General features: G+C 49.3%; 1 long non-coding RNA gene across 1 annotated transcript; it reads left to right on the forward strand.

The window, feature by feature from the left end:
• Window positions 1–391: 391 nt before the first annotated feature.
• LOC139077175 (uncharacterized) lies at window positions 392–5,118 on the forward strand. The gene is made up of 3 exons (XR_011529502.1): window positions 392–703; window positions 1,151–1,370; window positions 2,438–5,118. It is a non-coding gene; the product is annotated as an uncharacterized lncRNA (long non-coding RNA).
• The last annotated feature ends 10,301 nt before the right edge of the window (window positions 5,119–15,419 follow it).

Below are 15,419 nucleotides of genomic sequence, written 5' to 3' on the forward strand. Positions count from 1 at the left end.
GAGGTGAAACTACCCATGGAGTGTCGGGGGGCTGAGAACGTGTCTGGGGTCCTTTCACCCCACTGCTGCCTGCCCTTCAGCCCCACAGTTTCACGAAGACCCCTCTGCTCTCCTGCCTGGAACTCCTCTTTTTTTAGAGCAGGAAGCCCAGCCCTGAGCGGCAGTAATTGGGAATCTTTTGTTCTACACAGTCTCTGCCACCCTCCTGGGGTTACAAAGTTACTTTCTACCGCCAGGCACATGGGGTTTGGCCTTTTTCATTTATTTGAACATTTGCAGTTAGAAAGGGAGGGGAGCAGTGGGGTGGGGTGTGGGAGGAGAGAGAGATGTAGACAGGCTGACAGAGGGAGAGACCCACAGGGAGACAGAGAGAGGAACTGAAAGCAAGATCAGAACGCTTGAAGAGAAGAGGCAGGCAGACACGAGGATAAGAAACGGGAAGAGGAAAAGAGCGTAACAGTCAAAGCTTGAGCAGCAGCTGGAGCCTGGAAAAGCAGGAAGGAGACACAGGGCCTGGGGCCAGAGAGGGAGAGGAGGAGGGAGATGCTGGGGAAGAGCAGAGACAGATGCAGAAAAGGAGGAGGACACGGGTGAATCCACGCAAACCGGAGGGAGAGAATGAAAGCACGGGGATGCAGAGTGAGGCGACCCCCCAGTTCCCAGAGTCCTGCGGTCCCCACCTGCGCACAACCAGCCCAGAATGGTAATTACGTGCTGTGCTTTAACAATCTCCAAAGCTCGCTGGTTCCCTGAGAGGGGGAGCTGGGAGGTGTGGAGGGAACCATGCAGAACCTTTGGTGCCGTCACAGAGAGATGAGCCGGGCATGCGGTGGTCCCTCGGGAGCCAGAAGAGAGGCTGGCCAGCTGGGCCGAGGAGAGGCTGGATGGAGAAACCTTGGAGAGAAAGGACCCAGGGAAAAGCAAGCTCAGGAGGGGAGGGAGGGGCATCAAGAGATGGAAAACCCCCTCAGGCTCCCCAACCACACGTCTTGTGGGTGGGGGGGCGTGGATGGTATCTTTCTATCCTGAGGTGAGCAGCCCCTCCCCCAACGCATCATCCTTTCAATTTCATCAGCACTTTCCCTGAACCCTTAAACAAGCCTGCCTCCCAACCAGCTCCACGTAGGGAAACCTGCCTCTTCTTTTCTAGGGCCCTATAAAAACTGAGAACACACCTTCCTTCTGGATAAGGAGACCTGTCCTTTTGTGGCCTGCCTTTCAGCCTGCCTCGTCTCTATGCTCTGCATCTCCAGACCCTCCAGCCAAGATCTGTCGTCAGATGAGGCCTCCAAGTTGGGTCCGGGAAGCCCGGCCTTGGGGTTGTAATCCAGGGGCTCCAACCACTGCTGTCTGCTCCCCTCTTGGGAAAGGTAATGAGCAGGGCCCCATTTTCCTTAGCCTCTCGTCTGCCTAGGTGCTCACCAAGCCCCCCATATCTATACCGTCTTCCTCCCCAGCCAGCCAGCCCCTGTTCAAATGGGGAGAGGAGGCTGGAACATGCTTACAGGGTTCATGACAAGGGGACACAGGGCTATGATGGGAAATCCTTTGCCCAGATGGAGGGCAAAGGGAGGCACTGGTCTCTTGAAGTCCCCCAAGACTAATGAGCCTGAATCTCCATAGACCTAGGGCTTTGCAGCCCTCCATGCCCTAGGGCCCCAGCCTTTTACAGCTTCTCTGAGATTTGGTATGGTCTAGGCACAGTGCAGGAGATGCTCCCGTGCACAGGCTTTCTGTGGGCTCTCCTCTGCCCGCCCCTCCTGTGCATCCCTTTGCATCTTCATGTAGGCAAATACCACCTAGAACCACCCGCCCGGCAACACGAGGGGTGAACACAGATGCTGGCATCCGACAGCATATGTCTATACACCAAACAGATACACGTGCATGCATGTCTGCCTGCAGACGGAAATGCCCGCAAAAGGGAGCATTCAAGCACACAGGCCCCATGTAGGCAGCCAGCCCAGTGCTTCATAAATACAAATTAAATTAAATATGCGCAAGCACACCCGTGGTAAGTCATCAGGCACTGCTCTGCCCACAGCGAGGGTGTTTGGGCTGAGCAGCCTCTGCACAGCTAAGGAGCCTTTGATTTGACAAATAAATTACACTTCTCTCACATTAAAGAAAAGGTTTGAAGATTCGAAGCCTCAGGCCAGGAAGCAGTGACCACCCTGGGGACAGGGGTGGCAGGTCAAGCTCTCCTCACTCTGCTCCTGTCACAGCAGGACTGTCGTCTTCCCTGAGGCCTTGAAGGGTATTGAAAGTCGAGATGGTGGGAGGCTGAGACAGGGTCAGCGGGTCCTACAAGTCTGCTGCCTGGCAGTAGGGGAGGCTTCCCAAAGATCTCCAGGCAAGGTCTCTGAGTGTGGCACCAGGCTGTCTCAGAGGTCCTCTCACCTCCCTTTCAGGCACCTCCTCGTTCTTTCCTTTATAGTGTCCTCCAGAAAGTCTATGAGGCTGACCTCCTCCTGTGTTAAGCTTTCTCATCTTTCTGAGACATTCCTGTACTCAAGAGAAGGAATGCATTGGTGGGACAGGAAAGACATCCAGACAGCACCCTGCTCTGCTGCTCCGTAACCTGTGCTGTCTGGGAGAGGCTGGAGACCAAGGAGATTCAGGACAAGCCCTTCCTCCACACCGCTTGTCACCTTCGTCTCCCGTGTTAATAACGCTGCTCACAGGCCAGCGCTTTGGGGGAAACAAGACATCACTGCTGGGTCTCAAGTCCACTCTCCCAGCCCAGAGTGTTCCTAGGCAGGGGCGGCATCAGAACTACCTGTTGGGTCTCCAGGACACTTCCCAGCCCGTCCTTGCACTCCGGCATACCTGCCAGTCCCTGCCTAAAAGCCTCCCACATTGATTTTAAATGCAGCTAAATCTTCTAAAGTGGGCAATTTTCCGCAAAGGTCACTGCTATTCTCAGAGTGGTCTGCACTGCCTGGTGACCCCAGGAAGGCATTGGAGGTGGTCCCAGAGGGGTGGAGAGGGGAGGGGGAAGGCAGGAGGAGAAAGGCATTCTAGCCTCTAGACCCAACTCCCCCGCAGCCCCTGCACACGCCCACCTGAGCCTCCCTTGTTCCCCTGCATCAAATGCACACTTCACACACAAAGCCGTGGCTCGTCAGAGTCGGGAAGAACCTCAGAGGCCACGCAAAACCCTCCTTTTACAGACAAGAAAACTGAAGCCCAGGGAGGTGACATAACTTGTCTGAGGATGCATCGACAGTCAGGGCCAGAGCTGGGGCCCGAACCTCCTCATGCCCATCCCACTGTTTTTTAGATGTTTACTTCCAAAATACAGCAAGACTCTCCCTGGAGTCCTGAAAGGTGATTATTTATAAATACTCAGCCTCTGTGTCCAGATTATTACCTCTGCTTGGAATACCCTCTCCCCTACTCTCTTTCAAACATTTCTCTCTGGAAGACTTCTATTCATACTCCACCTTGCAGGACAATTGGCTCTGTCCAAAATGTCCCAAATGCTAAAGACCTTTTGATGTGGACCAAATGTCTTATGGATGTTTTGGACAGGATCAAATGTCTGCTAATCCCACTCTGAAGCCCAGTTGAAATGTCACCTGCTCCTTGAATCCTCTCTCCACCCCCATCCAACCTCTACAGATTGACTCGCTCCCTTCTTGGGTCTCCATGGCACTTGCTGTGACTCTGTTGAGCACATAACAACTGGAGTTGACTATTTCCCTGTCTGCTTCTTTCCCTGGGCCACGGGCTCCTTCTGGGGATGGGCGGTATCACAGCAGAGTCTAGCACAGTGTCTGGCCCAATTGACATGACTAACTGAATATCAGTTGTCCATGTCAGTGGAGGGGAAGGATGGTTTGAGGATGGTCCTCAAGACTCGAGGTCAGCTTTCTAGAAATATGACTCAGGCTGCAGGTAGTGACCCTGTGTATTGCTTTCTCTCCAGATATATTTGTAGCTATGAGGACACCCCAAGCCTCACTGCTACAACCAGGGCAGCACGGATCCAGGGAAAGGGCCCCTGCTTCATCCTCCCCTGTTGGGATGGGGTTGAGGCAGAAGTGGCCCATGGCCTGAGCTCCAGGACACTGGTCTGGCCTCGCCGTTCCTAGGAGATGAGCAAGACTATTCTCCTCGCCTCTCCTTCCCCTGGGTGGGTCACTGATGACATACACACCCCGAGCAGCTGTTGGTAAGGCCCGTCCCTTTTGACCACAGGTGCTGCCCAGCTCAGTCCTGAAACAAGAACCCTGGTGGAACATCAGGTTTAGGAGTGGGATTCAGGATCAATTTTGAGTAAGGTTTGAGAGGTTAGACTTGGGAGACGGCCTCCCAGCCCTCACGAGGAGTTCCCAGCCTCGTGGAGGAGAAACGGTCCCTGCGCTCAGGGAGCTCCCAGTGGGACCAGGAGACAGAAGGAACATGTGCACAGCGACATCGGGGCCCACTGGACCCATAGGACTGATCTGTGGCTGGAGAGGGTGAGCAGGGGAAGGGTGCCTCCGGAGGAAAAGCGGGGATGTGTGGAGAGAGGATGGGGCTGGGGATTCCCTGGCCTGCCTGCTCACCCTGTGGTGAGCCCAGTGATGTGAATTCTCTCTCTAGAATTTCCTGGTGGCACTCAGTTATATTGCTCTGTGTGTGTCTGTATGTCTTGTGTGTGTGTGTGTGTGTGTGTGTGTTTCTGTTCGGAAGAACAGGGAGAAGTGGGATGGAAAAGGGACAGGACATTCAGAGATGAGCGGCTAATTTCCTGTTAATGGCTGGTTGCTTGGCAACCCAGCTTCTTTCTGCCTGTTGCCCTCAAAATCGGACTGCGGAATTTTTAATGTTAAAGCGCCTCCCTTGGGAACTCAGTTCTGTGAGAGGCTGGCCCATCACTGCTGGCCCTGCCCTGCTCCACCCTGCTGGGTGACAGGGGACACAAAGTGATAGTACACAAAGACTCGAAGCCACCAATCCACACAGCCTGCCCGAGTGTCTCATTCTGTCTTTCCTGCCATCTCCTCCATGAACAATCGTGTACTCATGCACACACACGTTTATGTAGCACGTGTGCACACACACAAAAATGCACTAGTCTGTGACTCACACGTATATAATAATAATAAACTGCTACTCTATTTGAGTTCCTACCATGTGCCAAGTATTTTGCTAAGAGTTTTGTATTAATTTCCTCTATTATTCTTCCCTTTGGCCTTATGAACCCTATTGTCATCCACATTTTATAAAAGAGGAAACAGGAGAACATGTCCAGGGACCAGAGCACTCATATGGAGATGCTACAGATATCCAACGGGGAGGGGGGACGGCCCTAAAATGACCCCAAGAATGACCTCTACCCGCATTCTTCATTCCTACACCCTACAAGCCCTCTGAGAGTAAGTCCATCTGGAAAGTAAGAGACCCAAGCACAGGGGTCCCTTTCTTCTATTCAAACAGCCATGACCTCGAGGGACGATCCCTCTGCCGTCTTCCACCTGAGTCGGTGGACCTGGGACAGGTGCCAGAGCTGGTTCACACTTTTACGTGGCAGAGATTTAATAGCAAACATCCAGTGTCTCTTTATCAGAATCACGATTTATTTAGAGTGGAAATATGCCACTTAACTAAACAAACAAGCAAACAAACAAACTGACATTTTTAAGCCTTCCTTGCAGATAAGGTTGGCCAGTGAAATGAAAGGGAAGTCTTTGGATGGGGTTTTGAGGAAAGCTTTTGAGAGGGGGCTTCCTCCATGTGGGGGAAAGGGAACCCTTTTGCACTCTTGGTGGGAATGTAAACTTGTGCAGCCACTATGGAAAACGGTGTAGAGGTTCCTCAAAATTAAAAATAGAAGCAACATACCATCCAGCAATCCCACTTCTGAGTATATATCCAAAGGAAATGAAATCACTTTCTTGAAGAGATAACTCTACTCCCATTTCATTGCAGCATTATTCACAATAGCCAAGACGTGGAAATGACCTAAGTGTCTGTCTGTGGGTGACTGGATAAAGAAAATGTGGTAGACACGTATACAGTGGAATATTATTCAGCCCTAAACAGGAAGGAAATCCTGCCATTTGCAACAACATAGATGAAACTGGGGGGCACTATGCTAAGTGAAAAAGCCAGAAAGAGGAAAGATAAACACTGCATGGTGGGATCTAAAAGAAAAAGAAAAAGATAAAGCCAAACTCATAGAAACAGAGATGGTAGTTAAACAGAACTCAGTGAAACAGAGGTGGCTGCCAGGGAATCGGGGGTGGGGGAAACGGGGCCATGTTGGTGAACGGGTACAAACTTTCAGTTGTAAGGTGAATGAGTTCTGAGGACCTAATACACAGCATGGCGACTATAGTTAAGACTGTATTTTGTGCTTGAAATGTGCCAAGAGAGTGCATCTTAAGCATTCTCACTAAAAGAAAAGGGTAACCATGTGGGGATCGATAAGTTAATCAACTTGATTGTGGGAATCATTTCGCAATGTATATGTGTGTCAAATCATCACATTGCACACTTTAAATAAATGACAATTTTGCCAATTATACCTCAATAAAGCTGGAAAAAATAAAATAAAATGGGATTCCTCAGCTGATAGGGATCCTTTTGCCCTCCCCCGTTCCTCCTGCTTCTTGTGTGGAACTTCTGCAAGATGGCCGACTTCTAGTGGCCTCTTAGATTGCGAGGTAAACTTGAGGAACAGAAAGACCAACGGAAGCTGAGACATTGACAGCACCATGAAGCCCTCTTGAGGGGCCAGGATTGCTGACTCCAGACTCCTTTCACATGAGAGAAAAGCAAACCCCAATTTCTTTGGGCCAGAAGACTACTCAATATTTGGGTTTTCTGTCGTGCAACCAAACCTGATACCAACACATACAGCAGGTCTCCAAAAGCAGCCCATGTCAAGTTTCCTGGTGTTGGTGAAGGGCTGGGCTGAGGCGAGCTGGGGGTCCCCCTTGGTATGTGAGACCCTCTATCAGGAGCCAGGGCCTGCCCATCGCTGTCTTCTGGGAAAAAGCTCAGTGGCTCCTGGGCCCAGACTTTCTCACCAGGAATATGTCCTTGCACTCGTTCCCCCAGGGTGGTCCAGTGGCCCCTCCACCTCCCTCCCTGCTGAGACCTGAAGCTTAACTGAGTCTCCCTAAGGAGTCTGGAGAAGCAAAGAGTGTGCAAGCGGCGATGATGAACCACACCACCCCTCCATCCTTAGTCTACAGGACACAAGGCAGTTGCCCCTCAGGTGGATAATTTTCTGGAAGGCCAGAGATGGGACGAAAATGTTAAGGACATGCCAGAGGGGAGCCCGGTCTGCAGTTGGGCTGAGCTGGGGAGTAAGAACCAAGATCAGTCAACAATCAAATAGGGAGCAGCCTCTTTTGTTTTGCTTTGTTTTTTTAAAGTCAAAAATCCCAGTTCTATCTTTAACTTGACCAGAAAAGGCAGGGCTTAGGGTGGGTATGCTGTGGAGTCCTCTCATTCCTCGCTCTCTGGTTCCACACTCCCTGGTTTAAGGAATTCATTACCAGATATACAAGATTCCTCTCCTCACTCTTCTCCACACTGGCCTCCCCAAACACTCCAGGGAAGTTCCTGCATCCACACCTTTGCCTATGCTGGACCCTCCACCTGAACCGCTGTTTCTCCAGATACCCAAATACTTCATTCTCTCCACTCACTCAGGGCTCTGCTCAGATGTTACTCACCTAGACAAGCCTTTCCCCACCACCTTTTCACAAGAATCACCCTGATCACCCTCCAACCCCTCACCCTGCTTTGCTTTGCTTTAGTTATTAGTATTTGTACTTTTTTTTTTTTTTGCTGAGGAAGATTTGCCCTAAGCTAGCATCACATCCATTGCCAATCTTCCTCTTTTTGTTTTTTAATGTGGGTTGCCACCACAGCATGGCTGCTAACAGATGAGTGGTGTAGGTCTGGCCCAGGATCTGAACCTGGGCTGCCAAAGTGGAGCATGCAAAACTTAACCACTAGGCCACTGGGGCTGGCCCTAATATTTGTGTGTTTCTTTGTGTGGATATGGTCTTTCTCTCCCATGAGAACATAAGCTCCATGAAGACAGAAATTTTGTGTTTTGGTGCATAGCAGAATCCTCAGCACCGACAACAGCTCTTCGTAGGCATTTTAATAAATAAATGACTGACCAACTGAATGAGGGGATACATGTGCATGCATATCCATGTATCTTCACCACATACGCATCCATTTACACACTTAACACATGCACACATCACACCCATGCACAGTATGGACACACAAATATTAGCTTTCTTGGTGAGGGGAAGCTCCAAAACACTGCTCTAGAACCTCTCAGAATTACACAAGGTGGAAAGGCAATTCCAGAATCTCATTCTTAGCAGACATCAGTCTGCATAACACAGCACATGGAATATGGCAATGAAACTTAATGTTCAAATTGCAGAATAAAATATTTGTATTTACATGCTTTTTATACTCCCAGTGTAATAAAAGTCACAGTATTTTCACGGCTGCTCTTATTCAGTGTGTAGCTGCCTCCTCCCCAACAATTTCTCCTAGTTCTACACGACCCTCCACCAGCAACACTTCTGGGAAAACACCTAGAGGGAGGGATGGATGGTTTATTCTTGACCAGTGTCTGGAGCCGTGGAGCCCATGGCCACCCTCCTGGACCATTCTCCATCTCCCCTAGTTGTGTAGAATGGGAGGGAGCTGGGGGAGAGCAGCAGAGAGAGTTTGTTACTGTGTTCACAGCGCATGAGTAAGTAAACTCCATTTCTCCCTCCCTCTCTTATTTATGCTGCATAGTAAATTACTTAGTAGCTATTTGCTAACAGTAAAGAGAACCGGGTCAAAGAGTAGAGTTTCTTGTAGGGACAATCTTTCTGTTTCATGAGTAAATATTGGTATTGTGTTATGGGGTGAAATAATTTATCTATTTTGAATTTTCATTAACAGCTGCTAAAGTTTATCATTTATTAATAGACTAATAATACATTCAATGAAAAAAATTAAATATAGGACCACTGATGGACTAAATTTAAATAATTAAGTCTAATATAAGTGGAGAGGGGCTGAAGGAGAGAACTGTATTCTGCAAAATGTTTTGTGCATGAAAAAAGAATACTGTGTGTGGACAGACTCTGAGGCTACACAGGACGCACGTGCATGTGCTCATGCACAAGAATCAGGGCATCAGGGCAGCTGCCCCCAGAGGAGGCCAGGGCCGTCCACACAGGTAGGAAGAGAGAAAGAAGGGTGCAAGCCACCCTTGGCATGGGATCACATTCAATCTTGCCTGTGGGCTCCATCTCGCCCACCCCTGGACACTAACCCTGGGATGTAGCACATAAACTTCTCAGAGATGACCTTCCTGAACTTGACCCTTGTGTGCTAGACCTGTGGAGCCAGCCAACTCCACAAAGAGTTTCAGAGCGGCCTCAACCATTCTGTTTATAGTTCCTGATGCCAGTGCTTCTCACGTTTTTATGTGCACAGCAAGAATTACTCAGAGATGTTGTTAAAATGCAGACTTGGATTAGCAAGATGGGAGTGGGTCTGGGAGCCTGTATTTCTGACAAGCTAGTGCTGTTAGACTGGCCCAGGACTTCACTCTGAGTAGAGAGGCCCTTTCTATTCCCTGGGGCTCCACCCTCCCAGCCGCACATTGTCCAACTCCAGGCCCTCCGGCAGCTCCCACCTTTGCGTTTGGAGCTCATCTGGCTGGTTGATGGTGAGGCAGGTTGGAGCTTTCCAACCTCTCAATTAGAGCGGAGCACCAGACCCTCTAGCAGGGGCCAAGTGTACAGCAGGGCAAGCCGGGTGTCCTCCTGCCCCATGGAGCTCGCAGGCCCTTAGGTCGGAAGCAGGAACAATCCCCATGTGATGTCTGTTGGGACAGGAGATGTGCAGGGCCTGGGGCTTACGGAAGGGGTAATTATCCTGACCCAGGGGTTCAATCAAGGCTTCCCCAGGGAAGAAACGCTTAAATGGAGACCTGAGGAGGTGAGCTGGTGTTGGCCAGGGGAAGGGGAGTGGAGAGGGAGGCAGGAGGAGAATTTTAACTGCCAGAACATGTGCAAAGGCCTGGCGTGGAAAGATGACCGTTTCTCTCCGGTAGCATTTGCTCCTGAAGCATCTCTGAGAAACCCCCGCCTCCAACCAGATGAGAGGCTCCTCCTTCCTTTGAACCCTACTGTTCTGCTTTTCCCTTTCTTATGACATCACCTTTCCCTCCTCTGATGTAACACTCATGAGTGACCTTGTTTAATTATCACTATTGGCAGGAGTAAGAGCCAACCAGCAGTGTGACGTTTGGCAAATGTCGGGAAGCCCCACACACAGGGCGGTGAGTTCACCCTTCTAAGTGCTTAACCCCGTGCCAGGCACCCGTCAGGAGCTCCATAAATGGTTATAGACTACAGAACATGATTAAAACACACATTCTGGAGCCAGACTACCTGGGTTCAAACCCTCCAGTTCTTATTTCTGCAACCTGGGGCCACTTCATGTCTCTGGTCAGCCGTCTCCTCGTCTGTAAAACGGGAAATACCAAACTCCGGGATTGCGAGATACTGTGTTAAATATAAAAGCTGCTTAGCACATAAATTCAGTGGTAGCTAGTATGACTCGCTATTATTTGAGTCTCTGGTGTTGGGGATCAAACTGTCCCCACATCCAAAATGTCCTTTACGAGCGTCACCATCTGAGTCTGAAATCCAATCACCGTTTTCATAAGAAGATAAACCGGGACGTGCAGGGAACCATTCCATTACCCGGTTCCCCCCTGAAGCCTCAGCTGATCACTGGCTCTGCCCATCTTCTGTGCAATCAACGTGTCAGTGATGGTTCTGAATTCCTGAGTGAGCCCAGCGTGCTTCCTTGAATCTCTAAGGCACATGAAATTGCATCTGGAAGAGTTTTGACGTTCTCTAGGTTTTGCTGCATCTTATTTATTTGAAAACTCATGGTCTGAGATTTATGGTGAGTCTGTCCTCAGGGGGAGCAGGGCTTAGGGTCACAGAGGTCCAGAGCCCAATCCTGGTTTCGTCACTCCCATGAGGGTCACACCCACGGCTGCTCTGGGAGTCAGAACTCAAAACACCTGGCTCCAGTTCCAGTTCCAGCTCCACTGCTAGCAAAGTATGCGCCTTCTGCAAATTCATTAACCTTTTTGAGTCTCGGCTTCCTGATCTGGAAAGTTAGGCTAATAACAGCATCTCCTCCTGGGGTTCTTGAGAATTCAATGAGACAATGCAGGTGAAGCACGCGGTTGGCCATCGGCCTGACATCCAACCTGCTGTTACACTGTATCATCAGTTATCAGGGCTTCCTCTGCCACCGCCCCCTCCAGCTCAGCACAGCACTGGTCTGGGAGACCGAATGACCGGCAGGAGGAAGTGAAGGGCAGTGTTATGGAAACTGGCACCCACGTGGGCCTGTCCCCGGCCCGTTGTTTTAAAGCATGTGCTGCAGGTATAAAAAAGCTTAAAGAGGTAGGAAGTCCAGCCCTTGAGAGGTGTTGATGGAAGATGACAGGGGCCCTGTTGACTGAGCCCCCTGGAGGACAGTCTTAGGAGACCCTTTAGAGCCGGAAATTCACCACCTCTAGTCCCAGCACCTTCTTATGGGAGGTTGTCGGGCTGGCAAGAGAAGATGTATTCTGAGTAGAAAATTGCATTCGTCTCCCTGGGGGTATTTCTTTTGCCTTCCTTGCAATGTAAAAGCCAGATTCAACCAACTCAGTGGCCTCTGGAACTTAGACATCCAATTTACGTATCAATGGAGACCAGGAGCTTCAGAAGGAAAAGGATGTTGGGGAAATAGTCCCTTGAGGGTGACGCCTCAGGGAAAACCCAAAGAAGCAAGTGAGGGAGCAGGACTGAGAGAAGGAAACTGAGGCTGGCTCTTCTGTGTCTATGCAAGGGGCCCCTTCTGTCCAAGTGATTGGAATCTAGGGGCCGTCCCTGTGTCTGTGATTTCCCAGACAGATCCCCATGGACTTAGGTGTGAATGGTGATCCTAACAGTTAACACGGGGACACAGCCTACCATATGCAGGACACTGTACTGAGGGCTTTTCACTTGCTGCCCCATTTAGTTTTCCAACAGTCTGGTGTGGTTGGCCCTATCACCATCTCCACTTTACAGATGAGGAAACCGAAGCCCAGAGAGCAACGTGCCCAAGGTCTCCCTGCTGGGAGGTGATAAAGGCAGCTTTGAAGCACTGCAAAATGCTGCCTTCAGGGATGGCCCCCACATAGCTGGTGACCTTAGGGGCTCCCCAGCCTGGACGCACAGATCTGGGGCCTGAGGAAGTCCCTCCCAGCACCGCCAGTCCATCTCCCGCTGCTCCCGTGTGTCTGCTTCCTGTTCAGCCACAGTTTGCACAAATCTCTCCTCGGAAGCTTTAGATTTACCGAATTAATAAATTAGAGAAGAGATATGGCTTTCATCTCACCCATATAGAATCTCAAAAACACTTCCAAAACCTTCACAGCGAAGGGATGTCAGTCAACAGATATGTTTCCTAATTACGCAGAAATAAAGGGGAAGGTGAGACAGCCCAGCTTCATCAATTGGGTAAATCAAAAGAATCATCAATTCTTAACGGTTGAGAAGTCAGTTGAAGGAAAACAGCACAGAGGCGCTGGGTAAGCGGGCACACAGTTGTTTTGCTTTTGTTTTCTTAAGGATGCTAATATCTTTCCTGGCGACATTTTTCCTTCTTTTCATCTAGGTCTGACTGAGACCCTCTGAGTTGTGAGCAAGCATCGAACGTGTCCCATGCCTCCGCCCCTCCCTCCCCACAGCACTCGTCAAAACAAGGACATGCAAAAATCCTTCACAAATGCTTGCTGATCGCTGGCCAATTCTCTTAGAAGATGTGCCTCCCAGCTGTGGTCCAGCATCCGTCAGGGACACAAGAAACTTGCAAGCCCAGAATATCAGGGCTGGAAGAAACCTTAGAAAACCCTTTGTCCCCCAACTGTTTTACACCAAAGGGTGTAGCAAGGGGGTGGGAGACACTTCCCTGGGGACACATGGTTGTTTAAACAGGAACTGGGCTGGAACCCTCTTCTCCCTCCCAGCCCAGTGTGCTTCTCCCTCAGCCTTCCCCAATGGAGAGCATCAGGAAGCCCATTAAAAACACACTCCATTAGCAAACCCAGGAAAGCTCATCAGTTCTGGAAAGCAGGGGCCATTGAGCAGGGCCCTGGAGAGAGTAAGTACTCACCACTTTGTTAGCACCATCATAACATCTCCTCTTTAAACTAAACATTTTTTACCCATTAGAGCCCCGCAAGGACAGAAGGAAACTTGCTGAAGTCACCTGAGGGTTAGGACAGTCTCTTGTCCTCAAAGAAGGGAAAGAAAGGAAACTGATGTTGGCTGGAGGCCTCCTCTAATCTTCACAGTGAATCTAAGAGGAAGGAGTTTTTTAAATTCTGTTTTTATAGATGAGTAAACTGAGACTCAGAGACATTAGGTGACTTACCCCCAGTCACACAGCAAGTAAGTGGCTGAACTGGGTTTCAAAGCCAGGTCCTCTGATGCTCAGTTTGAAGCCCTTCCTGCTAGCTCAACACGTGGAATCCAGAGCTCTCCTCTGAAGGAAAAGGCGATTCGGGAGGAAAGACACTGGGCCTGGTAGGCGGGACACCCAGACTGTGGCTCTCCAGGTGCCAGGCCCCACGTTGTCTAGTTAAGCACATTGCCTGGCAGGTAGTGGTGGCTCAACAAATATTTGTTGAATAAATGATTACTGCTATATCTGACAAAAAGACTTAATGCAGGATATATATAAAGAACTCGTAAAACTGAGTAATTGGAAGATAAACAATCAACTTTTTAGAAAATAGGCAAAAGATTTTAACAGACAGTTCGCCAAAAGGCAGTGCAAATGGCCCACAAGCACATGGAAAAAGTGCTCAACATCATTAGCCATCAGAGAAATGCGAATAAAAGCCATAAGCAATTATCATTACACACCCAGCGATTGAAAAATTAACAAGGCTAAGCACACAAAGTGGGGATGAGGCTGTGGAGCAGCTGGAATTCTCTTACTTTGTTGGTGGGACTGCAAAGTGGTGCAGCCACTCTCAGAAAGGTCTGCAAATTTCTTACAAAACAAAACATACAGCAAGCCTCTGACCCAACAATTCCACTCCTAGGTATTTACCCGAGAGAAATGCAAACACATATCCTTAGAAAGACTGGTACAAAAACTTTCAGAGCAACGTTGTTCATCGCCACTCAAACCTGGAAACAACCCAAAGTTTATTAACAACAGACTGAATGACCAAATTGATAGACGCATCCTGTGGATGCTATTTAACAATAAGAAGGAATTAACTATTGATACATGAGCAACATGGATGAATCTCAAATATATGCTTAGTGAAAGAAACATTGCTCAAAAAGGGATATACGTGACTCCATTTAGATGAAGTTCCAGAATAGGCAAAACTAATGTATGGTGCAAAATCTCAGAACAGTGGTTGGCTGGGAGTTTGAAGCAGGAATTAACTGAGAAGGGAAATAGAGGAACTCTCCAGAATGATGAAATATTTTGTATCTTGATAGGATTGGGTTACACAGCTGTGTACATTTGTCAGTGAGATGATATGCATGCTGCAGTGTTTAGGGCTGAAGTGCACAGACGTCTTCCCTGACTTTGAAGTGCATAAAAGTAAGATGGATTAAAAGATGGATAAGGGATGCGTAAATGGAAAGATACTTGAAAAAAAAACAAATAAAGCAAAATACTAGTTGCAGAATCAAGGTGGTGGGTATATTGGTGTCCACTGTGCATCTTTCCTGTAGGTTTATAATTTTTCACAATGCAATTTTGGGTACTATGGAAAAAATGAGTGAGACTCCCAGTCCAGCCTCGGCTTTAATGCACACGGCTCCCAAGGACCCTGGTGGTCTCTCCCTGCCCACCTTTGCAGCCTTATTTCTCTCCACTCCTCATCTCACTCTCCACGCTGTGGCCACAGGGCCCTTCTTTCACTTCCTCTGAGTCGCCATGTACCACCTCAGGCCCCAGGATCTTTGCATACTCTGGCTCCTCAGAGATGTTCTGCTTCCTTTTTTCTCCTACATAATGTCTCAGACCTCAGCTCAAGCAGCCTTTCTCTGGGTACCTTCTCTCTCCATCTCCCACCACCACTAGCTCAGGTCCACTGCTTTAGTTCTTGGAGAAACACACTTTTTCCATCATAGCACTTATTGTTCCATCTTTAGTGCAACTATTCTGTTCATGCTCCCACCTGACGAGACTGACAGCTCCCTGACAGCAGGACCAGGTCCATCTGGGCTCACCTAGGCACACCCACACCCAGCATAGCGCCTGGCCAGAGCCCATCCCGGGAAGTATCTGCAGATTGAATGAATTTTTCTAAACAGCCTTGTGGCCCTGGAAAGTCATGCCCCCACCACCACGTCCCT

The sequence above is a fragment of the Equus przewalskii genome, chromosome 19, assembly GCF_037783145.1.
Source record: "Equus przewalskii isolate Varuska chromosome 19, EquPr2, whole genome shotgun sequence".
Taxonomy (NCBI): Eukaryota; Metazoa; Chordata; class Mammalia; order Perissodactyla; family Equidae; genus Equus; species Equus przewalskii.